Source organism: Podarcis raffonei, chromosome 17, assembly GCF_027172205.1.
Source record: "Podarcis raffonei isolate rPodRaf1 chromosome 17, rPodRaf1.pri, whole genome shotgun sequence".
Lineage (NCBI taxonomy): Eukaryota > Metazoa > Chordata > Lepidosauria > Squamata > Lacertidae > Podarcis > Podarcis raffonei.
The window spans coordinates 16,714,608-16,742,585 of record NC_070618.1 but is presented as its reverse complement, the minus strand read 5'-3'; positions in this window follow the sequence as shown (position 1 = coordinate 16,742,585).

Genomic DNA, 27,978 nt, shown 5'->3' with positions numbered 1-27,978 from the left:
GGTTTACATGCTTCAGAAGCATAGATTTGGGGAATTGCTGCTGCAGAACAACACTAATAAATTCTTGCACATATAATTGCACAGGTGTCTTACGATTCCCTTTTCTTCTTATCCCATTCTCTGTGGTCTTGTTTTGCTCTTCCAGGATTTAGATGCGCCTTTTGCTTTTTTTGTCAGCAAAGAAACGCCCACACTACAGAACCACCAATCAGAAGTGCTTCCATGTACAAACAGATGCTTCATCCCAGGCGGGTGACATACAAATGATTCAATGATGTGGGTTTTTTGGAAGATAAAAAAAAAATATGTCATGGCTGCATATGCTATTCCTCGCCCACCTTTTTCCAAAGCAAGTCTGGAAATAAGACGATTAGAACAACGGGCTCAAAGGCCCTTTGCTTGCTAAAGGCTTCATGCTCATTGTAATCCACTGACACAAGAGGCTGGATTTACATGATGAAATTGACTCGGTACTGTGGTCTTCATGAGAAGATTCTGTGCACAACTGTTTTGGCAATTGAGAGGGCATATTTGTGCCTTGAGTCAAGGCAGGCCTGACTTCACATCCGAATATGAAGCTGACAGAATAGCCGCATTCTCCCTGACACTGGAAAACTCACCACCTCTACATAAGAGAGTTTATTTCATCCTCCATTTTCCACCCTTTTCTGTGTCCATTGTGTGACATCATGGCCCATTCAGTGTTCTCAGATCTGTGTGCATAGCATAACCTCTGACATTCCTCCAATGAAAATAGAGACATCCTATTCCATTATCATATATATATATATATATATATATATATATATATATATACATATATATACACATAATTAAACATTAAACATAAAAACATAATTAAACATTAAACATAAAAACTCCTTCAGATGGCCCAGGAGTTGGATAACTCCATCCCCTCCAACATTTCTCCAGTGAAAACAGGGACATCCTAAGGAGATGGGCATTTCAGGATCAAATCAGAAACCGCTAAGGCTTTTGAAAATCCAGGACTGTCACTGCTAAACAGGGACACTTGGAGAGTCTGTACTTATTTCTCTTAAAGTTAGATTTAGACTGGACAACACTTCAAACGGAGAACTGTACTCGGTAAAGTATGACACATAGCCACTATAAGGGTGGCTTGTTATTCAGTCCAATTTATCTCTGAGGTAAGCTTGCTGTGGAAAATACGAAAACCTTCTCTGCTGAAGTGGGTGCCATTCGAAAGCTACCATTAATCCACACATTCCACATTGTCACTGTCTTTGTACAGAGTGATAAAAAAATGGTATGGATATTAGCTCTCCGCAGTAGCTGTAATGGCAAATGTTGACTCTTAATGGTATGTAGCACTGCATAATTTATTGGCTGAGGCTGTACTGAGAGCTATTTCTGACTCTTTGCTTGTTGTCTGACTGTTGAAGTATACATGGAGAAAAAATAAGCTGTGTACTTAGCTGGTTAGCTCAGTCGAAGCCAAATGAATAAATGTTTGGTTATAGGAACTGATAAACAATATTTTGTGCTCTGCCTGTCAGAGACATGGAGAGAGGAAAATTACAGCCTGTGTCTTATTAGGCCCATTCAAACTTTAAACTCACACCTGTGGGATTACTCGGTGTAATATCTGGTGCGCAGAATGAGTCAGGAGGGGGCTGCCGTGGAGATTTTAAAAATAAGGCAGGATGGAGGAACACAGCGAGTTTCTCACACTATTCATCTGACAACTTCTTCACATACGGAGCTCTTTTTAATGAGGGAAGCAGATGTAGGCTGGCCTCTGAGGTTTCCTCATAGCTTGATCATTTGCATGTAAGCTCGTGCAGAATTTGCATGCGCATGCACACACACACACCAATAAAGAACAGGGCTAAGAGCTGATACAGCCGCAAACATTTTGTTCAAGTAAATGAATAAGAGCTTATCCCTAACATAGTTATGACTGGGCAAAGGGTTCCACCATCACACACCTTGAAGAAGTCGGTGTGCCACTTGGGATGGTCTGCACACATGATATAGTTATTGTTGATGGCAGACTTGTGATCCAGCCCTACGCCCAGCATTCACGAATAAAATAGAGACATTCCTGTGACTATTCTTAGTGGTGGTGGTGGGGAATGTCTTAATGATTCGTACATAAACAAATAAATCCCTGCCAGAGGCTTCATCGCCGCCAGCACACACCCAACATTACACTATTGACTGTACACAGCGTGAATAGATTATTGTCTGAAGAAAGAATCAGGCAGATTCATGCAGCTTGTACAAAATATGCTCAATCTGAATGTTATTTAAAACAGACTTCTCAAATACTTCTAACAAACAAACTGGTAGTCGCAAGCCCCATGATGGTGCATCAAATGATATTAGATAGGATGGTAGAATGTCAGGACTATATTTGTTCCAATGTGCATTGAAAAAACATCTTCAGCAGCCCTTGGAACAAATGGAGAAACTAAAGCACTCAGTGTGCTGGTACATGGAGATATGGATTTGTATGTGTTGTGTTAAAGCTGTAATCTGTTAATATGTGACTTAAAGCACTCCACTAAAACAACCTTGATAAGTGTATTCTTCTTTTTAATTCTGTTCTAAATTATCTTCTTAAGAAGAAGGGGGGAATGATCATTTAATGATTATTTTTTTAAAAACCATTCTGGAAAATATATATATTAGTCTCTTTAACCAAGGTTCCACTTCTGATATGCTCTATAAAAGGTGCTTTTGTTCCTTTTACACATCTCTGTAGTGCTTTTATTCTCTCCCAGCTGCGCTTTTTTCCTGGCACTCCTTCTGTAGCCTGTCTGCCTTCTGCTCCCTCTTGCTACACTAAGTGAGCTCGATGCTGCTTTCAACTTTTGCTCTCCTTAGTTCAAAGGATCCGCTGCAGGAGGAACAGTTTATTCCTGGTGCCTTTCTTTGAAGTGCCATTTGCCAGGGTGCTTAGTTGTTGTGCTCAGGTGGCAGATTTCTGCCTTCATGTTTAAATTATGTTTAAATAAAGAGAAACATCACCTGCACCATTTAAAAAATAATAATAAACTGCTGGGCTTTCTAAAAACTGAAGTTAACGCAAGAAGGAAGAATTTGAAGGATTAGTTAGTGGACAACAGGAAGACTAGTGGAGAGACTTCAGCGAAACCTGGGAGAGTGAGTACTTAATCGTTGCTGAGCCATGAACTCCCAAGGGTTGCTAATTGGCCAGAAAAAAAGGATAATCTGGCTAGGGATATGTGAAAATGGTCTCTCCAAAACTCTCCAACCTATTTGTGAGGGGCAAAAAGAGGTTCACCATGTATTATCTGAAGGAAGGGTAAAATTCTGCTACCATTTCAGAAGTGCAGAAAAAGAAAGGATATAAGAAATTTCTCCTCTGGTAAGCTTTCTCAATTAATACTGAATTGTACAGTCCAACTGGTGTGTAAAAGAGGCTAAAGAAGAGCTAAAAGAAGAGGACTGGGACCTGTTGCTTTCTTCAATAATATTAACAATAATTAAAGCTGGATCCACAGCTAAACCACTTTATTTATGTTCAGGAAAGTTGTGGGTGAGGAGCGTGTTTCAATGAACTTTCCCCAAAATTGCTTGGAAGTCTACAACAGTTTAGCCAGGGGGGTAGGATCAGTTTCAAAAAAACAATATTGTAGATGTCCTAAATGCTTGATGCCCTAAAAGCTGCTGCTCTCATTCAAGTGTGGCAGTGTATTAATGTGGTCTTATTAAAATTCTCATAGGCTTCCTTAGAAATCCATCAAATGTTTCATCCAAGGAGAAGCCCCCATATTTGTCTTGAGCTCTGGCCTTAGGCAAAACCCAGTCACAGCTTTGTAGATAATCCATCTCTCACATCCTAGTCATTGCCACATCCTCTAAAATATCCACCTCTAATTGAAGACTCGTGTGTCAATATACAGACAAATCTGTCTTTTTTCTAAACATGTGTCTGCTTAATGCAAATGTAGGAGTATTTGCAGGCTAGGGAGAGCAGAAAGCAGGGAACTAAAGAAGAGATGGCTGGACCAGACCAATCACCCATCTAGTTCAGCAGGGACCACAGGGACCCTAGTCTCACAGGGCCCCAGATGCCCCAAGGAAACCCTCAATCTGAACGAGAGCACTCTCCCATCCTGTTGTTTCCAGCAACTAATATTCAAAAGCATTATTGCATCTCACCAAGGAGACCATGACTCATCATAGCCATCATGTTGAGTAGTCATCAAAAGCCTTATTCTCCACAAAGTTGTCCAATTCTCTTTCAAAGCCACCCAAGTTAGTGGCCATCACTAGAACTGAGTTTCATAGTTTAACTACAGTATGTGCTGCACGGGGAATTACATTCATTTACCTGTCACAAATCTTCCATTTACCTGTCACAAATCTTCCAATATTCAGTGTGGCTTCTCTGTTAGCAAAGGCTATCCTCAAGTAGTCTCACTTGAGTCTCACTTGGTCTCAACATCTGATGCTCATCCTATATTATTTCTTTTTTTCCATATATTTTTATTAGGGTTTATGATGAAAAATACAAAGATTATTGTGTCATATATATATATATATATATATATATATATATATATATATCCAAACTAAGTAAAAAAGAGAAAGAGGAGAGGAGAAAGGGAAGGGAAGGGAGGGAGGGAGGGAGGGAGGGAGGGAAATGAACATAAAAAGTTGGGTGGGTGGGTGAGAGAGAGAGGAGGAGGAGGAGGAGGAGTTAAGAAGCTAAATAACTTCCATGACCATTTGTACATTGGTCAACCATTCCTAATTATAATAATAATAATTTATTATTTATACCCCACCCATCTGGCTGAGTTTCAGCAGCCACTCTTGGTCTTGCCAGTAACTCTTGTTTTTTTCTCTGGGTAACTATTGTTTCATATTTGTGGTCCAGTATCCTGTACTTCCATGCCCAACATCAATGGCAGACATCAATAGCTTTTGCGTGTGCTTTTTTTTTCTGGAGAGAAGCAGGGGTATGCATACCCCCAAAACATTTTGTGAATCTAAGTTTGGCCTCATTGAGGGGCAGTATTTCAATATGAGTAGGAAAATGAGAGTCCCCCAAACATTTTTTTAGGGGGGGGGAAAGCACTGGCTTTTGCCACTGAAATTCAAGTAAACAAGCAAAAACAAATTATAACTTCACCTCTTCTCCTTAATCAGGAACACAGATGGCTGTGGGTTCTCAAATTTCAGCTGATAATGAATCATCTGGACCTGGAGATTTTAAAGAAACAACAACACCCCGCTGCTATTTTCAAGAAAGATGTAAGCAAGAGCTTTACAGAAAGCAAAAAATAGCATGGTTTGTAACAGCTAATTGGATAGCAAAAGGAACCCAAGTATAATCAGCCAAATATCATCGTCTCTTAAAAACATTAGTTATTTTGGAAATGCTACGTCTTCTAGCTTTCAAAAAGGTGTAAGATGGATTTGTTCCTAAAACCAGGGTGGATATAGAAGACCATATTAGGAATTTAAATGCAAGATGCTTTCAGTAGTACCTTGGGTTAAGAACTTAATTCGTTCTGAAGGTCTGTTGTTAACCTGAAACTGTTCTTAACCTGAGGTACTACTTTAGCTAAAGGGGCCTCCCGTTGCCGCCACGCCACCACCACATGATTTCTGTTCTCATCCTGAAGCAAAGTTCTTAACCCGAGGTACTATTTCTGGGTTAGCGGAGTCTGTAACCTGAAGCGTCTGTAATCTGAGGTACGACTCTATAAGACAGAGATGTTACCTTTTTAGCAGGGCAGTTTCTTAGAAGAACAGCATTTCCAGTTTGGAATTTTGGAAACACTACAAAAAAAAAAATCATACATGGGGACATTCAACAAGTGTGCAGAGGTCCATCCAATCTGTTCTCCACTTTTGAAGCAGTTCTGTCCGTGCAATTACACAATTTTCAAACAGCCCTAAATTCAAACCTTGGCACAGCCATTCATATTCATGCCTTAATGACCTCCGGATTTGATCACTGAAAAATGGTCTGTATTTTACCCTCCAAGATTCTAGATGCCAGTTTCGTCATAGTTCTCTTCAAGGACAGAATCACAGAACCATAGAATTGTAGAGTCTAACCACCTTCAATGCAGAAATCTCAGCTACAGCAACCAGGACAGAGGACCACCCAACCTCTGCTTAAAAACCTCCAGGGAAGGATATACCACAACCTCCTGGTGGAGACCGTTCCACTGTATAACTGTCCTTATAACCATTCAAATCTTGGAACAGTCTCTCATGCATTTTTCTACTGTTGATTTTATCAAGATGTTAGAGAATGCATAATTCATCTCCGTAGAGACCCTTTGAGTATCTTCCTTGAGGGGTCAAATAAATATGAACAAGGTGGCAATATCTTTCAGACTTGCTGTGATTATTAGTTTCTAACTTGTCACCTTTAATAATTAATAACCAGTTTGTGTTACTTTATAGTTTGCACTTCGTTTCATGTAAAATACAAGAAGCAGACTTATGGATTGGGGAGTTCCCTCATCTGCCTTTTTTTAAAGAAAAGAAAATATGCAATTCACCTCGTTGGGTGAAAGATTCCTGCTTTGCAAGGGGTCGGACTAGATGACCCCCAGGATCTCTGCCACCTCTATGATTCTATGATCTATGACCTCCACTTTGACCTTCAGTGTAAAGGAGGGATGAGCATCCTATGCTTTCGTCTTTCCTCGTTCATTGTTTCCCCACCCTAAATTGCAACACCATGGGTCTCCCCACAGAGGTTTCAACTGTATTTTTAAATCCTGAAGGAAAAGCAGGTTCAGGGCAGTTTGGAGTGGAGAAATTGACCCAGTGGTGCTCAGCAGACCTTGATGTCTCAAATTTTAGTGGTGCCCTGTGTGACGCCAAAATCCGCGCCCCCACCCCACCTCCCACATTCCATTGGATGTCATAGTTGTGGAACCCCCTGTGGCACCCAAAAGCCTGGATCCGCTAGATCTGCATTTCACTCATCTCTTCTTTAATCTGCATTTTGGAAAGAATGTTGCTGGGGGTTCCTGTAAAATTAGCTGCTTTGTTCCTTACCAGTTCCATCAATTTAGATTTATTATTTCTTGCCATCCTAAACATGGCAAAAACAAAGAACAAACTGCGCTCTCCTTTTGCTAACCTCAGTTATGTTTTGCAAGGCTGCTGCTTGCCTTGCATTCATTCTAGATCTGAGCTGTACCTAAACTTCAGTTCTTCTTTAAATCTCTTGAGCTTTATGCCTTACTCTATATTTACTTTCATTTGTTCTGTAGCATGTATTGTTCTAGTGCCACTGTAGCCAACATGGTTCCCTCCAGTCAGTAGCGGAGGAAGCCTCTCCGGCACCTGGGGCGGGGCGCTGAGGGGCGGGGCGAACCGCTAAGCTGCGCATGCGCAGTGCCCGTCCAAACGGAGCTCAAGTGGCAGCCCGTACAAACACCGTACATGAACCCTCAGCTGCTCTACAGCTGGGGGGGAGGCAGCGGTCCATCTTGCCACCCCCCCAGAGTGGCACCCAGGGCGGCCCACCCCCACTCCCCCTTTGTACACCCCTGCCTCCAGTTGCCAATGAACTGCAGATCACAACATTGGAGTCCAGCAGCATCAGGAGGGAATCCCACTGGCTCTCTGTGTTCTAGCATATAGAGTCAAAGCTTTTTTTTAAAAAAAAAAAAATTGTAATCCAATAAGCAGGCATGGCATATCATAACAGCTGTGTTCAGACATAACAATAAGCCATCAGCCATTCAAGAAAAGTTTCTGATGTTAAGCTCTTGACACTACCGCAAAACAAGTTTGTTCAGGTTTTTGTCCTAGTAGATTCTTAGCCACAAAGCTCACTGGGTAGCCTTGGAGCAATCATTTTCTCTATAAGCCTAACCAACCTCATAAAAAGGTAAAGGGACCCCTGACCATTAGGTCCAGTCGTGACCGACTCTGGGGTTGCGGAGCTCATCTCGCTTTACTGGCTGAGGGAGCCAGCATACAGCTTCTGGGTCATGTGCCCAGCATGACTAAGCTGCTTCTGGCGAACCAGAGCATGGAAACACCGTTTACCTTCCCGCCGGAGTGGTACCTATTTATCTACTTGCACTTTTTGGTGTGTTTTTGAACTGCTAGGTTGGCAGGAGCAGGGACTGAGCAATGGGAGCTCACCCCATCGCAGGGATTCGAACTGCCAACCTTCTGATTGGCAAGCCCTAGGTTCTGTGGTTTAACCCACAGCGCCACCCGTGTCCCCAACCAACCTCATAGCATTGTTCTAAGAATAAAATGGGAAGTGGGAGAAGTGTGTATTCTACCTTGAGCTCTTTGGAGGAAAGGTAAGATATAAATGTAATAAAATAAAATATGCTTTAGCCAAGGGTGTAGCCAAAAATAGTAGCCCTACGTTGACTGCTCCCGCCCTTCATCAAACTCAAATTCTTCTCTGTCCTGATGGCATTGGCTAGACTGGGAGGTAGCGATACATTACAGTTTATTGTTACGTGGAACAAGCCAGGCAAGCCTTGGGCTTGGGTGCTTTCCTTTTCTCATGGCCATGAGAAGATTTGAAGTTTTCAGTTTGCCACACTTCAACGTTATGTTTTAACCCTAATCTGTGGTCAATCATATCTATGTTTTATTGAAACAATTTAGCTTCATAAACCCAGTTTTATGGTAAGATGTATCCATACTCACAGAAAAGCTAACTTTAAGATGGGGGGTTTCAGAGCTGCATTTCACAATGGCTGGCAAAATAATTGTCGTGGGAGAACAACAGGAATTTGCCCTGTATGGTTGTTGTTGTTTAGTCGTTTAGTCGTGTCCAACTCTTCGTGACCCCATGGACCAGAGCACGCCAGGCACTCCTGTCTTCCACTGCCTCCCGCAGTTTGGTCAGACTCATGTTTGTAGCTTCGAGAACACTGTCTAACCATCTCGTCCTCTGTTGTCCCCTTCTCCTTGTGCCCTCCATCTTTCCCAACATCAGGGTCTTTTCCAGGGAGTCTTCTCTTCTCATGAGGTGACCAAAGTATTGGAGCCTCAGCTTCAGGATCTGTCCTTCCAGTGAGCACTCAGGGCTGATTTCCTTAAGAATGGAGAGGTTGGATCTTCTTGCAGTCCATGGGACTCTCAAGAGTCTCCTCCAGCACCATAATTCCAAAGCAGCAATTCTTCGGCGAACAGCCTCTTTTGTTAGGATATTTCCGTTCCACCTTAAAAGGGAGCAGGATGTTTGTATAACAGCCTGCGTAAGTTCCTGTCTCACAGGATGTTTATGTTGTAAGTTCGTTTCGTTTTTGGCTGTTTTGCCTGAGCAGTCGGAGGAGACGGTCATGATTTCTTTGTTCTGACCAACGCCTAATAAACTGTAAATATGCAGTTCTGCTCTCATGCTGTGCAACTTCTGTTGTGTGAATTCTGCTGTCAGAGTGTGCACTAAGCCTGAGGCTTAGTGTCGCTATAATTGCTGATATTGCCTGACTACGGGAGGTCGATGGATCGTCCGACACCGAGCTTGGGGCTCAGATGGACTTTATCTCCCTGGCAGTATCCCAACAACAGGTTATGGGCCCAGATTCACGGCACTTGCAGGAGAGTAAGACTGCGACAGACTGCTGAGGTATGTGTGGGAAAAGCGAAAGCAGAGGCTTTTCTGTTGCCGCGGCAGCCTCTTTGATGTCCGGCTGGCCTAATTGGCCTGGGAGCCAAGCCAGAGGCATCGTGATTTATGGGCTGCCGAGATAAGAAGTCTTAGAACGCATAAAGGCTCACGGCTAAAGTAAAAAGCTGGAATGGAGTTTTTCCAAGCCTCTGAAGCTGCTGAGTGTCCTAAATTAAATCGGGACAATTATGAGACCTGGGCAAGATGGTGTGAGAGTTTGCTGCGTCAGTTTGGAGTCTGGCATACTGTATTTGAGGCCACTCCAGTTCCTCGGACAGAGAAATGGCAGGGCCAGGATTCGAAGGCCATGGATATTATTGTCTTATCCGTCTCTCTGGAGGAAATAAAGACGCTTGCTGGAAATCTCACGGCACGTGACATGTGGGATGCTTTGAAAAAGGCCCACCAGCCAATAATCCCAGCCCAGTGTTTGAATGCATCGGAGGTCCTGGCTGTTTCCCAGAATGCTAGTGAATGCAGGGATGCTGAGGGCACCGATTGCAAGCTGCAGGGGGAGCAGACTATAACGTCATCCCAGGCAGCATTCCAGCCTCCAGGGGGAGCCAAGGAGTCGGCAGCTGAGAGCTCTGTTTCTCGTGAGAACCAAGGTCAGAGCCTATGCAAAGGCCGGAAGACCAAATGTAAACAGAGCAAGATGCTTGCAGGTGGCCAGGAGCGGGGGGGCAAGTTGCAACAGCCCACGCCAGTGGAAAACAAGGCTATGTTTGCTGGCACAGCTCCACCAAAGGCTAAAGGCACGTCTGATGGCCAGGAGCAGGGGGGCAAGTTGCAAAAGCCCTCGCCAGTGGAAAACACGGCTATGTTTGCTGGCACAGCTTCACCAAAGGCTAAAGGCAAGCTGCAAAAGCCCACGCCAGTGGGAAACAAGGCCAAGGCCAGGTTTGTAATTGACTCAGGTTGCACGCGCCATCTCAGCAAAGACCGTCATCTGTTTGTCTCCTTCACACCTCAAGATGGAGAGGTCCAGCTGGCTGATGGAAGGACTTTGCAAGCTACAGGAGTTGGGACTGTGAAACTTGAAAGTCTGCATACTACCATTAGTAATGTTCTTTTTGTTCCAGGAGCTGTGGACAATTTGATTAGTGTACCACAGCTGACTAGGCGTGGTTTTGAGATTTCCTTCAAGAGGACTGTCTGTGTCATCAGAAAAGGCAAAGAGGACATGTGGCATGCAAAGTTGGTGGATGGTTTGTTCAGTCTAACTTATGATGATGTTGCTGTGTCTAATGCTGATACTTGTTGTGTTGCACAAACTAACAAGGTTCTTCATGCAGGATGCATTCATGATGCACATCGCAGATTTTGTCACCTCTCTTGGCAAGCGCTAGCCAAGATGCCTGAGTTGGTTGAAGGTTTGGACATCAAACCTTGTAAATTTCACATGAAATGTGTATCTTGTGCAGAGAACAAGGTGAAGGTTGCTCCAAAAGGCAAGGAATCTAGCAGGCAGGCTTCCAAACCCTACCAGCTAGTTCACGCAGACCTGGTAGGTCCTCTAGCGCCCTCTTTGGGAGGAGCAAGGTACTTCATGGTTCTAATTGATTCTTTTTCCAGGTACATTCATGTGTTTATGCTCGAGCAGAAATCGCAAGCATTTCCTAAGTTCAAGGCATTCTGTGCTTGGTTGGAGAATGCTCACGGTAAACGTATTGGGTGTCTGTTTACTGATCGAGGCGGGGAGTTCACTTCTCAGCAGTTTGAAGCTTTCCTGACTGAGAAGGGAATCCAGCATGACTTGTCAACGCCTAGATCGCCATGGATGAATGGGCTTGCGGAGAGAGCAAATCAAACGTTGCTGCAAGGAATAAAAACCTTGTTGCATGATGCCAACCTCCCTGAGAAGTTTTGGGGGGAGGCTCTCTCGAATTTGGTTTACACTTTTAATCGCAGACTGTCATCACCTATTGGTTGCACTCCCTATGAGAAGATGTTTGGTAAGAAACCTAACACCAAGCACTTGAAAATCTTTGGTTCTGACATGTGGGTACACACCCCACAAAGCAACAAGCTTGGGAAGCGTGGGGCACATGGTTTGTTCATGGGGTACGAAAAAGGTGCATACAGAGTATGGATGACTAACTCTAAATCCATAAAGTTCACAAGGAGTGTTGAGTACAATCCTAAGTGGGGGGGAAATGTGGGAATTTTCCAGAGTTACCCAGAGGAGGATGAAGGTGATGTGAAGAAAGCAGATCATGCTGAGAAAGCTGAGGAAACTGAGGATGAGGATGATGATGATGATGATCAGAGTTCGGATTCCAGTTCAGTGGGAGGCGCTGCTGCTGCTGTCAGTGACAGTGATGACACAGCAGACTACAAGAGCGCAAAGGCCTCAGTCAGACCATCTGATGAGTCTGACAATGAACTGGAAGAACCACTGTTCACCATTGGTCGTTTTTCTCCTAAGAAGGAGGAGATGAGTCCAGAAGACTTGCGTCTGGTTCGCAGGTCTGAAAGGGCGACCAAAGGCAAACCTCCTAAGAGATTTGCTGATGAGTTTGCTAAGATGGCAACTGCTGTTCTTAGTAGCTCAGAGAAGGTGTGGGAACCTTCAAGCTTCAAAGAGGTCCAGGAGTTAACCTCTAAAGATGCTGAGCCTTGGCTTAATGCCATGAAGGCTGAAGTTGATTCCTTAAACAGGAACCAGACTTGGGAACTGGTACCGGTAGTCCCAGGAATGAGACTGGTTGGCAGCAAATGGGTCTTCAAGGCCAAGACAGACCAGAATGGCAAGGTTGTCAGACACAAAGCCAGATTGGTTGCCAGAGGTTTTTCACAGGTACCAGGGCAGGATTACCACGAGACCTACTCACCCACGGTCAAATATGAGAGCATTCGGCTGATGCTCAAGATCGCTGCGGAGGAGAAACTGCATGTTTCCCATCATGACATTAATACAGCTTTTTTGTACGGGATTTTGAACGAGCAGCTGTACATGCTTCCACCTGATGGGATGCAGATACAGAAGGGAATGGTCTGTAAACTGCGGAAATCCTTATATGGTCTCAAGCAGAGTGCCAGGTGTTGGAACACAAAACTCACTGAAACGTTGCTTTCTCTAGGTTTTCACCAGGGCAAAGCTGATCCGTGTGTGTTTGTCAAGGAGGAGGGGCAAAACAAACTGTATTGTTTATGTTTTGTTGATGATCTTCTGATGTTTTGGAAGAATCAGGCTTTTTACCAAAGCACCCTAGCTCAGCTGAAGGAGCACTTTGACATGAAGGATCTTGGTGAGGTATCCAACTATCTTTCTCTGCAGGTGGAGAGGGACCAAGCAGGTAATTTTCTGGTACACCAAACACAGAAAATTGCTGATGTATTAACCAGGTTGAATTTGGTTGATGCAAACCCAGCAGACACACCGATGGTGACAGGTTACCAGGTAGACAGTACTGCTGAAGCGTTTTCTGACACAACGCTATACAGATGCATTCTAGGCAAGTTGAATTTCATTGCTAGATGTTCAAGACCTGACATTGCTGTAAGCACTAACCTGCTTAGCAGACATGCTAACAATCCTACTGTTCAGGATTGGAAAGCTCTGAAGCGCATAGCCCGGTATTTGAAAGGGACTATGCACTACAGGCTGAGGTTCACCAGTCAGAAGACTGGAGGTCTTGAAATCTTTGCAGATGCAAGTTTTGGAAGTGACACCACGGATGGTACAAGCACTTCTGGAGTATGCTACATGTACAACCACTGCCTGTTTGACTGGTTGTGCAAAAAGCAGACAACAGTTAGCCTAAGTTCCTGTGAAGCAGAACTCAATGCTCTGTCATTTTCACTCATGGATTGTGAATGGTTGATGCAACTGTTTAAGGACATTGGGGTTTCTGTGAAATGTCCTATACAAGTGTATCAAGACAATAGATCTTGTTTGGCTTTGCTGAACTCGGAGAGTTGCAAGCAAAGGACCAAGTACTTGCAGATTAAGCTACATCGTGCCAGAGAGTGTATTCAGAAAGGACTCATTCAGGTGTCCTACATGCCAGGAAATGAAATTCCTGCTGATCTGTTGTCTAAGGTTGTTAACAGAGAACAACTGAAGGTTTACGCACAAAGGTTGCAATTGGGTTGAACCACAGGTACTACAGGTTACACGGAAAGGGGGAGGATGTTAGGATATTTCCGTTCCACCTTAAAAGGGAGCAGGATGTTTGTATAACAGCCTGCGTAAGTTCCTGTCTCACAGGATGTTTATGTTGTAAGTTCGTTTCGTTTTTGGCTGTTTTGCCTGAGCAGTCGGAGGAGACGGTCATGATTTCTTTGTTCTGACCAACGCCTAATAAACTGTAAATATGCAGTTCTGCTCTCATGCTGTGCAACTTCTGTTGTGTGAATTCTGCTGTCAGAGTGTGCACTAAGCCTGAGGCTTAGTGTCGCTATAATTGCTGATATTGCCTGACTACGGGAGGTCGATGGATCGTCCGACACCGAGCTTGGGGCTCAGATGGACTTTATCTCCCTGGCAGTATCCCAACATCTTTATGGTCCAGCTCTCACTTCCATACATCACTACTGGGAAAACCATAGCTTTAACTATACAGACCTTTGTTGGCAAGGTGATGTCTCTGCTTTTTAAGAGACTTAAATTTGCCCTGTATGGTAGTATTGCTGAATTGCAAGGTAAAGGGGCCCGCAAGCAAGGTACCCTCTCCATCTCTTTCATACTACCCTATGACTGACATCAACAACAGAAGGAGACACTGCTTGTAGCAGACCTTATTAGTACAATACAGTGATTCATTTTTATGGAAGCTTCTTTTTATCATGCACCCAGCAGAAATATTTCAATCCCCAAGCACCCTTAAGGTATATAGATGTGTAAAAGTCTCCAGTAATATTTATAAACCAAGTAAAAAAAATGAAACAACCAGAATAGATTTAGAATGTCATAATATTTTAAAGACAAAAATATGAGACCAGTAATATTTATAGAGAATGTTAGCTGCCTTTCCATGATATGTACTCTGAGATATAAATCAATTTTGAGACTCTTTCTTGCTAGGAAATGATTACATTATCTGCATAACCCGTGTATATTGAGTTTGGTTGGGCCTGTCTATTGTTTCCTTAAAAAAAAAAAAAGAACAAAGAACAAAGGCTTTGTTTTTTTAAGAGAGGGAAACTAATTGAAATGTCAAGTATTTCTATTTTTATTTTGCAAAAGTTTGAAGTGCAAAGGGAAAAGCCACTTTTGGAAAGATATTTACCGCTTAATATATATATTCCTCCCCAAGTGAGAGGCATTTCTAGGAAGGGAGAGCATAGCTTGACCAAATGCTGCTCAATCATTCATGAGCTCATTAAAGATGATGATGTGGCAATGCATAAGCTTAGGACGACTGTTTCTGCTCCTTAGCATATCTGAAAATGCACTTGCACAGCTGAATGCATGGTCGTCTCCTAAACTCATTTGCATCGCTGGGCATATAAGGCAGAGAGAGCACTTTGTGTTCAGAGCTGCTGCTGGTTGAGAAAACATTTAGATTTGCATGGATGCACTCGCTGCTCTGGTCCTGTATGCTCAATTACCCTGTTCTCTTTTTTGGAAGATTTAGTTCTTGCTACCTAAATCCATATTTTAATGGGATCTGTACACCAGAATCAATAGACTAACATTGTATTCCCATTATCACTGAGAATTGTATTCATTTAATTGAGATTATAGATCTTATATATCTTTTTTTTATTAAAAAAAAAGCATGTACAGTGGTACCTTGGTTCTCAAACTTAATCTGTTCCAGAAGTCCCTTCCAAAACCAAAACGTTTCAAACCAAGGCACGCTTTCCCATAGAAAGTAATGCAAAATGGATTAATCCGTTCCAGACTTTTAAAAACAACCCCTAAAACAGCAATTTAACATGAATTTTATTATCTAACGAGACCATTGATCCATATAATGAAAGCAATAATCAATGTACTGTACTATAAAATAAATAAGACAGTATTGTAGATGATAAAAAATATATAAAAAATTTTACCTCCACTGATGATAGTCATTGTTTGGATGGGGGGGGGTGGCTTTTATCTATTTCCACAGTCATACAATCAATCAGTAGCTGAACTGGGCTCCACACAGACAGAAAAACAAACAATAGCCAACAGCTGCATCGGATGTTCCGCTTCCGAAAAAATGTTTGAAAACTGGAACACTTACTTCTGGGTTTTCGGCGTTTGAGAACCAAGGCATTTGAGTACCAAGGCATTTGAAAACCAAGGTACCACTGTAGTCTAAGTGGGGTTCCAAAGCCAAAGGGCACACGCAACCTCTTAATTTCTTGTATATATATATTTTAAGAGGGTTATCAAAATTGGGTGGATGTGTGCTGTGCTCTGTTTCCTCCTTTCAATTGCTTCAAGTTTCTGTTCAGTGTCATATTGTGAAATGTTGTTCTCCAGCTGTTGTTCCAGTTGTTCTCCAGCTTGCACCCAATTTGCACTCTAGTGTTGAGAAAGTTTTGTGGATGATAAATTCTAAATGGCAGTATGATGGGGCTGGGATGAGGTGCCTGATGCCTGGCCACCTTTCCTCAGCTGCCATGGACTAGGCACCAGGTGGTCGCACAGCTTCAGCGCCCATTGATGCCATCAGACATAGGCACTGAATGACCACAGACCAACCTGGGATGGGCCAGCTGAGGAAGAAGGAGTGGAAACTGGAAAAGCCTGGGCTGCTCAGGAGATCAGCTGAGCAGAGAAGTGGAAAGAGAGAGAAGGGCCAGAGACTGGGAGGAGGCAGGAAGATGAAACTCATGGCATGAGAGTAGAGGAAGCAGAACACCAAACAAAGGAGGGAGGAATCCCAGCAGTTACCACAGAAAGCTGTTGTAACTGGATAGGTAGCCCAAGGCCTGTACCTGCCAGATCAGCAGTAGAACCCCATTGTGGAGGACGATTGGTTATGCACCATGGGGAAGAAAAGGTGGAAAACTCCTGTTGCTGAATTTCAGTTGGATAGACATGCCCATGTACCAAGGCTAGGGTGCAAGTCAGCCTATCAAAAGCTAGAAGATGCCACTGGTGTTTAGAAGTGGCATGAAGGCAACAAAACAAGACTGAGTGCATTCTCAGGGGAAAATACCATGGCCAATACTGTGACAAATTGCACAAGTTCCCCAGTTGGTTCAAGTCTTCTCATTCAGTCCTCTTGAGTTCCACATTTATAAGGTCTCTTTCCCTGATGCTTAAAGTTCTTCCCATGAATACTCAAATCTATAACTTGGCTGTAGATGTGAAGCTGGAAGCAGTCCAGTGCTATGAATAAACTAAACCGGTTGGACTTGGGTACTGTGTGACATTTAAAACTGCAAGAGGCTCTGAGTTCTCCCCATCTGTTACAAATCTGAAGACAGAGCTTTTGCCTCCACTGCTATTATATTTCACTGATTCATATTCATTTTTATCATTTTCCCCGCAATGCTCTGAAACACAAGGCCACTAGAATTCAGGTTGATCCATCTTTCCTGACAATTTGCTAGTTATAGTGATGTCCGGCTTTATGGAGCTTGTGATCTATGCAGTTCTGTTTTTATTGTGAGGGACATTCATTCCTGATTTGAATACAGAATGCAGCATTCGCAGTAATGGAAGGCCAAGCTACCTGGGGGGGAGGGTTGAAAAATTACCATGCAGAATGTTCTCTAGCACAAAACCACTGAAGACAGTGACTAAGGCTGCATCAGACACAAATGATAAAGGATTGCTACCTTTTAACATGACAAATGTCCTCTTCTTCAGTAATCATTCGTAGTCGAGTAAGATTGTCTTCAAGTAAGATTGTCTTCTATGAATATGATCTTAACAGTGTGTCCATAGGTGACTGTGACCACATCCTTCTACAGTGGGGACATAGCTTTCCAGGCAGGAGTTGATCACAGTGAGGATTTGCTAAACATGCCTTCCTCTTAGCTTGTTTCTCCCTTTTGCCCTGAGTTTGTGCTTCTTCAAAGTTCATGATACCTTTGGTAGAGGCTATTCTCCAATTGGAGCACCAGCAGGCCAGTGTTTCCCAGTTGTTGGTGTTTCTACTACATAGAAACTACATTGCTTTGACAATGGTGATCTTTGCTTCTTCCAGTACACTGACATTAATTTGCCTGTCTTCCCAAGTGATATGTATTTTTTTTTCCAGAGACACTATTGATGGAATATTTCGAGGAGTTGGAGGTGGCACTTATAAGTGGTCCATGTTTCACAAACGTACAGTAAAGTGTCACCCACTACATCAGTGAAGACAAGATTAGTATAACACGATGGCTAATAGCAACCACAATCCAATAATGAAAATCTAGCCATATCATTTGTAATGGTTACATATGGAGTGAGGGCAGTCTGCTCACTTAATACCTAATGACCAATATACACTCTGGTTTCCCTACACAGCAATTTCAGCTTCAATAGTGGAAAGACAGTACGTGTTATTTTTCTACAGTGGCTTAGTGGTAGAACTTCTGTTTTCCATGCAGAAGGTACCAAGCTCAATCTCTACCACTGCAGGTATAACTGGGGGTGTTCTTTGTCTTAAATACCGGAGAGTCACGCTCAGTCAGTGTAAACAATACTGAGTAAGATGGAGCAATGCCCTGTCTCAGTATCAGGCAACTTCCTGTGTTCTTGCTGTGTTGCGTTCTTTCTTTAAGCACCCAGTGCTCCTTTTTTGGAAACATCTGTTTGTGTAGGTGTAAGAAGGCTAGGTTGGTTCAGAACACAATTCTCTTTCTAGAAATATGGACCAGCTGTCTACATTAAAAACATTCTATTTATTGTGGGCAGACTCTGTCAAAAGTTCAGTTGGACTGCAGGAAGCTCCTGCAGCCAATCAGAACCTGCAGAAGCCTTGTCAGATGTTTGGGTTCCAAAAGAACATTCACAAACTGGAACAATCTCTTCTAGGTTTGCGGCGTTCAGGAGCCAAAACAATCAAGTTCCAGGGAGTTTGAGATCGAAAGTACGACTGTAGAATGTTTTTTTTACAGAGAGGACTTTGGGAAAGGCCAATGTTTTCTCCCTCCCCCCCCCCTCCTCTCTCCTGCCTTCCTCAAAGAAAGGAGCCATGTGGCTTGGCTTCTAGCTCAGCAAATGCTGCATGTGAATGAAAAGTTGTTTATATATATATATGTAAAAAGAGATATTTCCAGCCTGCATCTTTGGTAAGACTGAATGATTCCTTTTTTTGTAAAGAAACCAAGTTCTTTCTTTTAAGTCATTTGGAACCATTTTTCTTCTTTGTTTTACTGCCAACAGATGGAGACTTGTTTGCTGTAACTTTGCTGTAAATTCTGAGAATAAATCTTCACTTTTTTGCAAATCTGTCTGTGAATTATTCTACTCTAAGTATTTTCATGAGGAATTTGAAAGGTGGTATGAGGGTAGATGTAAATGTAACCAAGTTTTAATATACTTGGAGCGACTGCCATTGTGTGTGTGTCTTTTTTCTGAGAGGAAGAGATCTCTCTTCCAAACCTCTCTATACAACAGAAAATACAAGTAGTGGTCATTGGGCTCACCATACCCTACGAGTTCTTCGCTCTGCCCAGGGATTTGTAACAAGTATAAGGAAGCACAGTAAATCTCTCTCTGCATCTTTTCCAAATTACAAGGTCCAAAGGAAGTACAGTTGTACCTTGGATCCCAAACGCCTTGCGAGTCAAACATTTGGGCTCCCGAACGCCGCAAACCCGGAAGTGAGTGTTCCAGTTTGTGAACGTTCTTTGGAACCCGAACATCCGATGCAGCTTCCTCAGCTTCCAAACATTTTGGAAATTGAACAGACTTCCGGAACGGATTCCATTTGACTTCCAAGGCATGACTGTATAGTAAGAAAAAATCACACCAAGAACTCAGGCCAATGTAAGTTTCAATAGTGGGAGTAGTCCCTACTCGCAAATCAATAGGCAATTGTAACAAAAACTAATCCATTCAAAAATATTCTGACAAGGATTACAAACTCAAATAGCGATCACAAACTCTAACAGAGATTACAAACTCAAACTCATAAAGATATATGTAACACAATAATTCATAACAGAATTAGAGATAAGAGTTTATGAGTAGAGATAAGTTCCTGTTAGTCCATAGTCAGATTTGACGTGGAGGACTTAGTTTCAATCATTGAGCAGAAGTCAGAAGTCAATTATGGATCAGAAACCAGGACAGGGCCCTGTTTTAATGTATTCACCTTCATCAGCTAATTTTTAAAGGGTCGTGTAAGTTTGAAGACTTTCGGATAAATATATCCTGTTATTTTCTACGTTTCTCAGGGATAACAACTACGTGTGGGTAGATCAATGTGTATCTTGAGCTTTTCTGTGCGTTTTCAATTTGGAAGTGAGCCTATTACCTTTTATATGCACTTTTATATGACTGTATTGTAGCCTAGAAAAGTACAAAGCATTTGGGACTGCAGAAGTGAGCAGAAGGCTAAAGTGTGGCTCAAGCCCAGGAAAGCTGAGAGGAAGGAAAAGTGGAGACGAGGAGAGTTGGTGGGAAGAGGGAAGTGGGGGAGGGAAGTGAGTGAGTGACAGGAAAATAAGCGGAATTGTCATTTGCAGTGTTAATTTGTTCTGCATTCAGCTGAAGCATATTTGTGAATGAAAATAAGTTTCAATATTATTTTCCTGAGGCCACAATGGGCCTAGTTGCCATTCAGGACAATTGAAAACGGGAGCCAAAAGAATAACTAGCTAAACCCAGCTTTCTTGCAAATGACCAAGCAGTGTATACTTTTTCTCTCTCCACTGGGCTTTCTAAACTGAGCCATCTATTCTTCAATATAGTGTCTCAGCTCTATAAAACCCATTTCCCTCATGACCCCATGGCACCCTTTTTGATGCAGCTTGATAGATCCCATATCTCGGCTCACCGCTTCAGTCAATTTCTTTGTCTCTTGGGACACATCTTTGCTTTCAGAATAACTTAATAGAGGCAACTATTGGTCAAGGGTGGAACCCAAATGTCCATCGCATTTAGAGACAGTTGTGCTGACCGATCCTTCAAATAGGCAGACCTTCAAGCATCACCAACATATGCAGCAGATGAGATTCTTGAGTCCCGAGGGGGCTAATTGTTTCATTTTGCACTGCAAGTGTGCGATGTCATCTACTATATACAGTGGTACCTCGGGTTAAGAACTTAATTTGTTCCGGAGTTCCTTTCTTAAACTGAAACTGTTCTTAACCTGAGGTACCACTTAAGCTAATGGGGCCTCCTGCTGCCACTGAGCCACCGGCGTGTGATTTCTGTTCTCATCCTGAGGTAAAGTTCTCAACCTGAGGTACTACTTCTGAGTTAGTGGTGTTTGTAACCTGAAGTGTTTGTAACCCGAGGTGTTTGTAACCTGAGGTACCACTGTACTTCAGAAAGTTCTTTGTCTCTTACTCTGTTGATTTCATATGCATTTGCGCACCTTCTGAGATACAATAACCCAATTTTGCATGGTGGTTTAAGGCACATGGGAGGGATGCCAAGGCCCCCACTGCAATTCCTCCTTCTACAAACTATTAAAGGTGTCTTTACCACCACCACCACAAGCACAAACCTAGCCTCTTCGTAAACGAGTGGTGTGTGGGTTAAACTGCATTTTCCAAAGCTCCTGATTTGGGGGGCAGAATTCACCTCAGAACTTTCAGCTCAGGCCTTAATAGAACTTGACTTCAGAAAAACAAGCAAACACACACCCCACTACATTTGTCACACTTTCAAGCAGCAGCAAGTATTACTAGGCAATGGACAGGCTCCGAAACCCCACATATGTTCTGCATGTGACGAAAGAGCCACCAGCTGTTGTCTGAAGGGCTCTTGAGGAGTCTATTTAATTCCTCCGCCTGTGGGCTTCTTCTAAATTAATTCAGTTGGCCACCTGCAACCAACCCTCAAAAGTTCTACAGAAATCACTGCACACATTCCCAAGGGAGACTCCTCTGAATGAATAAATCGGGGGGGGGAGTTTGATATGGTATTTCCCTTGTGGTGATTTAAAAGAAGAAGAAGAAAGTTTTATAGTCCAAGTACAAAATGGCTACTAGCATAATTTCTGGTGCTGAAGTCAGAGAAACAGCAAAAGTTAACAAAATGTGCCTCCACTCAAATGAGGTGCTTTAATTGGTCGATGTGGAGGTTCTGGGATTTTAGCTTACAACCCCAGTTGAATGGGCATCTCCCAATCCCTTTTCTCCTCATTTTTGAATCTGTCTACTGCCTTTCTAAGCTACTGAACTCAGGAACTGACAACATACAGCAAAAATCGCATCCCACAACAATTCGATTTGATGAAAATCAGTCATAACAAAATGGGTAAGTAAAAACATGCCAATTTAAAACCAGGTTACATAAAAGTCATAAGTAATCTATTTCATATATAATATAACAAAGCACTAATTAAGTATCAGCAACAGTTTGATTAAAAACACTTCCAATAATTACGATACATAATATCATAATTCCTTAAAAAGCTAAAGCCATAACAGCAAACATAAAATGCCACAGCCACACACACAAATATCAACTTAGCAACAAGGTCACCTGTCTTATAAAATTACAGTACACATAAATAATATATCAGGCAATATTGCTAACAATGGAACAGAACAAAAATAAAAGAGGTATCGAGACAGTTAGTTAAAATAAGGTGTAACCAAGCAACTGTGGAAACAAGGGGAGTTTTTGTAAGCTTAAAACTTCTGTGGCTGCCAGCCCTATTCACCTCCAGGCCAGCTCTCACCATCAACTCACACACACCCTGCTGACTGAGGAAGCTGGGAAAAAATTCTCTCTCCTTACCCATCACTTTAGCAAACCATCTGCATTGTCCTTCCAGTTCCCTCACTTCCCCTCCAAGACTGGCCTGAGGCCCACATCCACTGCATACCCACAGTCCTCTTAACCCCCATATCCAGCACTGGCACTACTATCCCCAGTCTCCACCCCAATGCTTATCTGATGGGTGGCAGGGGCAATTCTGTATGGGAATCAGACCAGCACAGATGTACAGTAGGTGGCCACCATCTTGGATTTCCCACCCATTGTGCACTACATTCTGGGGGATTGAAGGTTTTGCTCACCTGTGGCTCAGCTTCCATCTGAAGGTACTTCCGGCTGGGGAGCCATATCAGGATGAGGAAGTAAGTAACTGGCAGCTGCTATTAGCAACTCTGGTCCAGGCCCCCAATGAGGGCAGAGTAGACATCAGCCCTAGTGGGATTCAGAGTTTGTGGGCTATAACAACTGTTCCAGTATGCTACAAGCTGATGCTGTTCCTTTGTCCTACAACTGGGGATCAATGTAGCATCCTCTTTTTAAAAAATAATATTTTATTAAGATTCCATTTTATAATATTTAATCACATCCGCATAATCCACTTTGCTTCTTTTGCTCATAAGAGCCCATCGACTTCCTTCCTTCCCACCTCCTGGTTTTCAAAGTTGATTTTTATCTCATAGCATTTGTACATTTTCCAATTCAAAAAATCACAACTTTTAAACAGATATAAAAAGGTAAAAACAGTTATCATTACAAGTCTTCTTACAACCCTGCTAGTGCTGTTGATTCTTTACAGTGGTCCTTCAGATGTTGTATAAATTTAGTCCAGTCTTTTTGGAATGCTTGATCACATTGGTTTCGGATCTTCCTGGTCAACTTTGCCAATTCCACAAAGTCCATCATATTCATCTGCCACTCTTCTTGTGTTGGTATTTCTTGTTGCAACAATGTGGCATCCTCACCCTTGACTATCACACTTGCAAGGGCTTCTCATGGGTAACCAATGGAAAGTGGCTGCAGCAGATGTTTCCATCTCCTCCACATAGACGCAGATGGTGATGTGACAACCTTTCTGAGATGGTCTGTAGCAGTAGAGAGGAAATCTGTGGCCCTCCAGATGTTGAGGAAGGTTCAGTGGTCAGGGATGATGGGGACACATCTGGCACACCACAGAATCCCTTTTCACACATTTCCTCCCTGCGTAGTCACTGTATGTGTGGAGGGGGAGCAGGCTTGCCCCCATTTGCTCAACACACACCCCTGAATGTTCAGCAGAAGGTGTGTGTAATAGTCCTCTTGGTGCACGCACACCTGCATTGCAATAGGTATTTGGTATTCCCAATCCCATTGAGTAGTCTACACTCACACAGGCCCTATTCACAGCATCTTTTTCAAGTGTCAGGGAAGGACCAGTGAGTACACTGGTGATGTAGCCAGCTGGTGTGATCCCCTTCCCGCTCCTTGAGATCAGTGAGATGAGGGAGTGGGGTCTGAAAATTGATTCTTTCTAACTTATCTTCTCTCCCGAGCTAGACTGCTCTCAATATCACCATAACTGATCATGTATAAAATGTACTGAGCATCATGCACAGATTTAAAAACAAGACTCACAATATAAAAGACATCATGACACCAAAGGAAAAGGGCAAACAAAGCATAGTTTAGAGTACTGGATGTGAACATGGACTGGCGGGGGCAACCAGGGCTGAAATCCCTACTTGGCCTTGAACTTCACTGAGTGACCTTGGACCAGTTACTATCTCTCAGTCTACCTTACCTCAAAAGATTGCTGTGAGGATAAAACAGTGCGGAACTGTGTATGCTACCTTAGATTTCATGAAAGAAAGTTGGAGTTTATACGTAGCAAATAAGTAAGGACAGTCGTACCTTGGAAGCTGACCGGAATCCATTCCGAAAGTCTGTTCAACTTCCAAAACATTTGGAAACCAAAGCATGGCTTCTGATTGGCTGCAGGAAGCTTCTGAAGCTAATCAGAAGCCACGAAAGCCCCATCGGACATTCAGCTTCCAAAAATAGTTCGCAAACCAGAACAGCCACTTGTGGGTTTGTGGCGTTCGGAAGCCAAAACGTTTGAGAACTAAGCTGTTCGAAAACCAAGGTACGACTGAAAGGCAAAACATGCAAACTCATGCACCACTTTTTACAGTTATAGGGTTATTCTGAAGATCATTTTGAGGGGGAGTGACACAGGGAGGAGAGTGGTCGAATGAAGCAGCTCTCTCAGACCTACCAATGGTGTGGAGCTATTGTACCATCCCTACTTCTTTAGATGGAATGACCTGTAGTAAATGTGGGAGACGAGGCTTGATCTATAGTTCCATGTACCTTCAGCACATTTGTTTTAAAGTACCCTGGGAAGGATAGAAATATAAGGAGAAGGAAGGGTTGTTAAATTTTTTCCTTCTTAGGCTGCTCAAAATTACCTTGAGCTTCTTTTCCATCCTCAGGAGAAAATACCATCAATTCTTTGCAGATACATAAAAACGGATTGTAGCTCTTCGCTTCCCAAGGCTCTTTTTGGGGAGGGCTGGGGGGAAGGGGAAGGTATACACAGCTGTATACTGTATCTGGATTGGGTCTCTGCTTGCCTTGTTTGCAAACCCATTGCCATTTCTGCTTGCAGCTTATACTAAAATCTGTATAGGTCCAGCAGTAGTATTAAAAGCTATCCTTTGCTTCCAGCGCATCATGGAACAGCAAATGCATGTGAAGCAATTGGAGAGACTTCAAGAAAGTAGCAGGCTGTGTTTGTACAACGGCTTTCTGCCACTCCAAAAAAGCTCCTCACAACTGCCTTACAAAACAGGTAGTGCCTTAAGAAGTCTAAGTTTAATAAGGAGCACATCACAGCTGATCTGATATCCAAGCATCAAGGCCAAAAAAATGTCAGACTTACCTCACAAGGTCTCTTGCCTGGTTTTATTACAACGACAATCCAGAAAAAAAAACTGAGACAAGCAATATAAAACATTTGGAACATACAAGCAGTACCCTTTTGATATAATACAGAACAGAATACAGTGATTGTTGCTAGCCTCATTGCTTGTATCAGTTCACTTGTATTCATATGTCCTCTCCTATTCATTAGAAGTATCAAGAAGTGTTTGCTGAATTTCCCCCCTAGAAACAGCTAGCACATCATTCATTCAGAACAAAAACACTAAAATATAATAGGCTGTAGATGTACAGATCATAACATTAAATGAGAGCCACTGCGAACTGGCAATGTTGTGAGCATATCTAGTATTCCTTGGGAAATATTGGACAATGGGTAAATTTAACAAAAGTCCGTTCAAATTATTTGCTGCTGACTTCACCCACAGCAAAATTTTAAAATGAATTAAGAGCCTCAGAGACATTCCTCCCCCCCCCCCACAAGAAAACAGCTGAATTTGTTTCTTTTTCTCATCCATTGAGAAAAAAGAAGACCACTTTGCAATTTTCCCCCTCCAAATATTCTTCACCATGTTTTGTGTGAGTTACGATTCTTTTCCCCACAATGACTCAGAATGATGCTAGGTCTGGCACATTGTAGCAGCTGCAAAATGGTCTCACAGTGGCAGCCCAAAAACAAAAAAAAGGGGGGAGCTTTGTTGCTGCTGCTACCACTGCTAATGGTATGGCCCATCCCCAAGATGGGAGGGGTATAAAATATTATCATTATTATTGCTGTTGCATTTCTTCAGCCTCTGGGACAATTTGCTGAAATGGTTCCCCACTATTTGTCTGCCTTCATACAGAGTGTCATTTGTGCAGATCTCTACATGATATATGTGGGAACTTCATGAACAGATGTTACCCTGGGCTTTATGACCCTGGTTGACTTGGCTTCCAACTCCCACATCCCGGAGCTAGTTAGACTTTTGGGAGCAGACCACACTTCCCAACTCTAGCACTGATCCAGAAGATGTCAGTATCCAGGGAGAGCCTTCATCAGGCCTACCTCCAGAGGATGCCCTAGAACAGTTTCTCAACCTTTCCCCAACCATGGCCCCCTTCCCACCTTGTTTCCCTCCTGAGGCCCCCCACCCTGTCCTTACGGTAGAAAGGTAGCTATAAAAATGTTTTGTTTGTAAAGAGAACATATTTTTAATATGTAATTTATACAAAATACAGTTACATAAAATGTTAGGAACATAATGAAATATTGTTGAAGCAGAAAAACATAGGATCATAGAGCTAGAAGGGACCTCAAGGCTCATCTTTATAGTGCATCCCCCTGCTACATAGGAAACCTAACTAAAGCATCCATGACAGATGGTCATCCAGCTTCTGCTTAGAAACCTCCAAGGAAGGAGAGTCCAGAACCTCCTGAGGGAGATGCATCTTCCATGCATTATAAAAAGTAAGCAACACTTATTTGACCCCAGTTATTTGACACAGAGGGGGAAATCTACAGACAACAGTCCAAAAGCATACACTCCAACATTTATCTGATGAAAAAAGGGACCTCCTATTCCATAATAATAATTTTACTATTTATACCCCACCCATCTGACGGGGTGCCCCACCCACGTGGGCAGCTTCCAATATATATATAAAAGCATAATAAAACATTAAACATTAAAAAAAAAAACCTTCCATATACAGGGCTGCCTTCCGATGGCTCAGGGGTTGGATAATTCCATACCCTCCAACATTTCTCTGGTGAAAATAGGGACATTCTAAGGAAAAAATGGACATTTCAGGATCAAATCAGAAATTTGGATGGCTTCTGTAAATGCAGAACTGTCCCTGGAAAATAGGGACACTTGGAGGGTCTGCAAAAGGCACACAGGAAGTTCTGTATATATGGAATAATTTTTAAAAGCAAGTGGTTCTCACTGACCTGGTGCAAAAAGATCTTGTCATCCGGAGGAGCCCTGGCCGCCTAGATAAAGCACTAAAGTCCCACACACCTTTACCTCAGAGTAAGGCCACTGAACTCAGTGTGGCTTTCTTCTGAGTAGACAACTATTTACTAGATGCAAGTTAGCAGCACCAGATGACCCTACTCAGCTGGGCGCTGGGGTGGATTGCACCCCGCGCCTTGCGGAGTCAGACCCAGGCTGCCACCTGGCCCAGCACTGGAGGCAGGTTCAAGCAGTGGTCAAAATGGGAGCCTCAGCAATCACCCTCTCCTGCTGGAAGCAAACCAGGAGTGCTCCAAGAAAATGCATGTGGTGAGAAGAAGCACTAGACTACCTCCTGATGGGCCGCCCCCTTACCTGCTTTTGATTGACCAAGCAGATAGCCAGCCAATGAGGATTTTTAAAAAAGTTTATTTGGTCATCTGCATACTATCCCTTGCTTTTTCCTGTAGGACTAATTGCATTCCTTGACAGTCATCGACAGGTTTACCATACCCATTGAATCAATCACCCATCTCCTACTACCCTTCTGAGAAAAACCTGACCCCACCCTCTCACTATATATAAGATGACTTCTGTTTCAGTGTATCTGAAGAAGTGTGCATGCACACGAAAGCTTATACCCAGAACAAACTTAGTTGGTCTCTAAGGTGCTACTTAATTTTTTTTATTTATTTGGAAAAAGAAAAAAG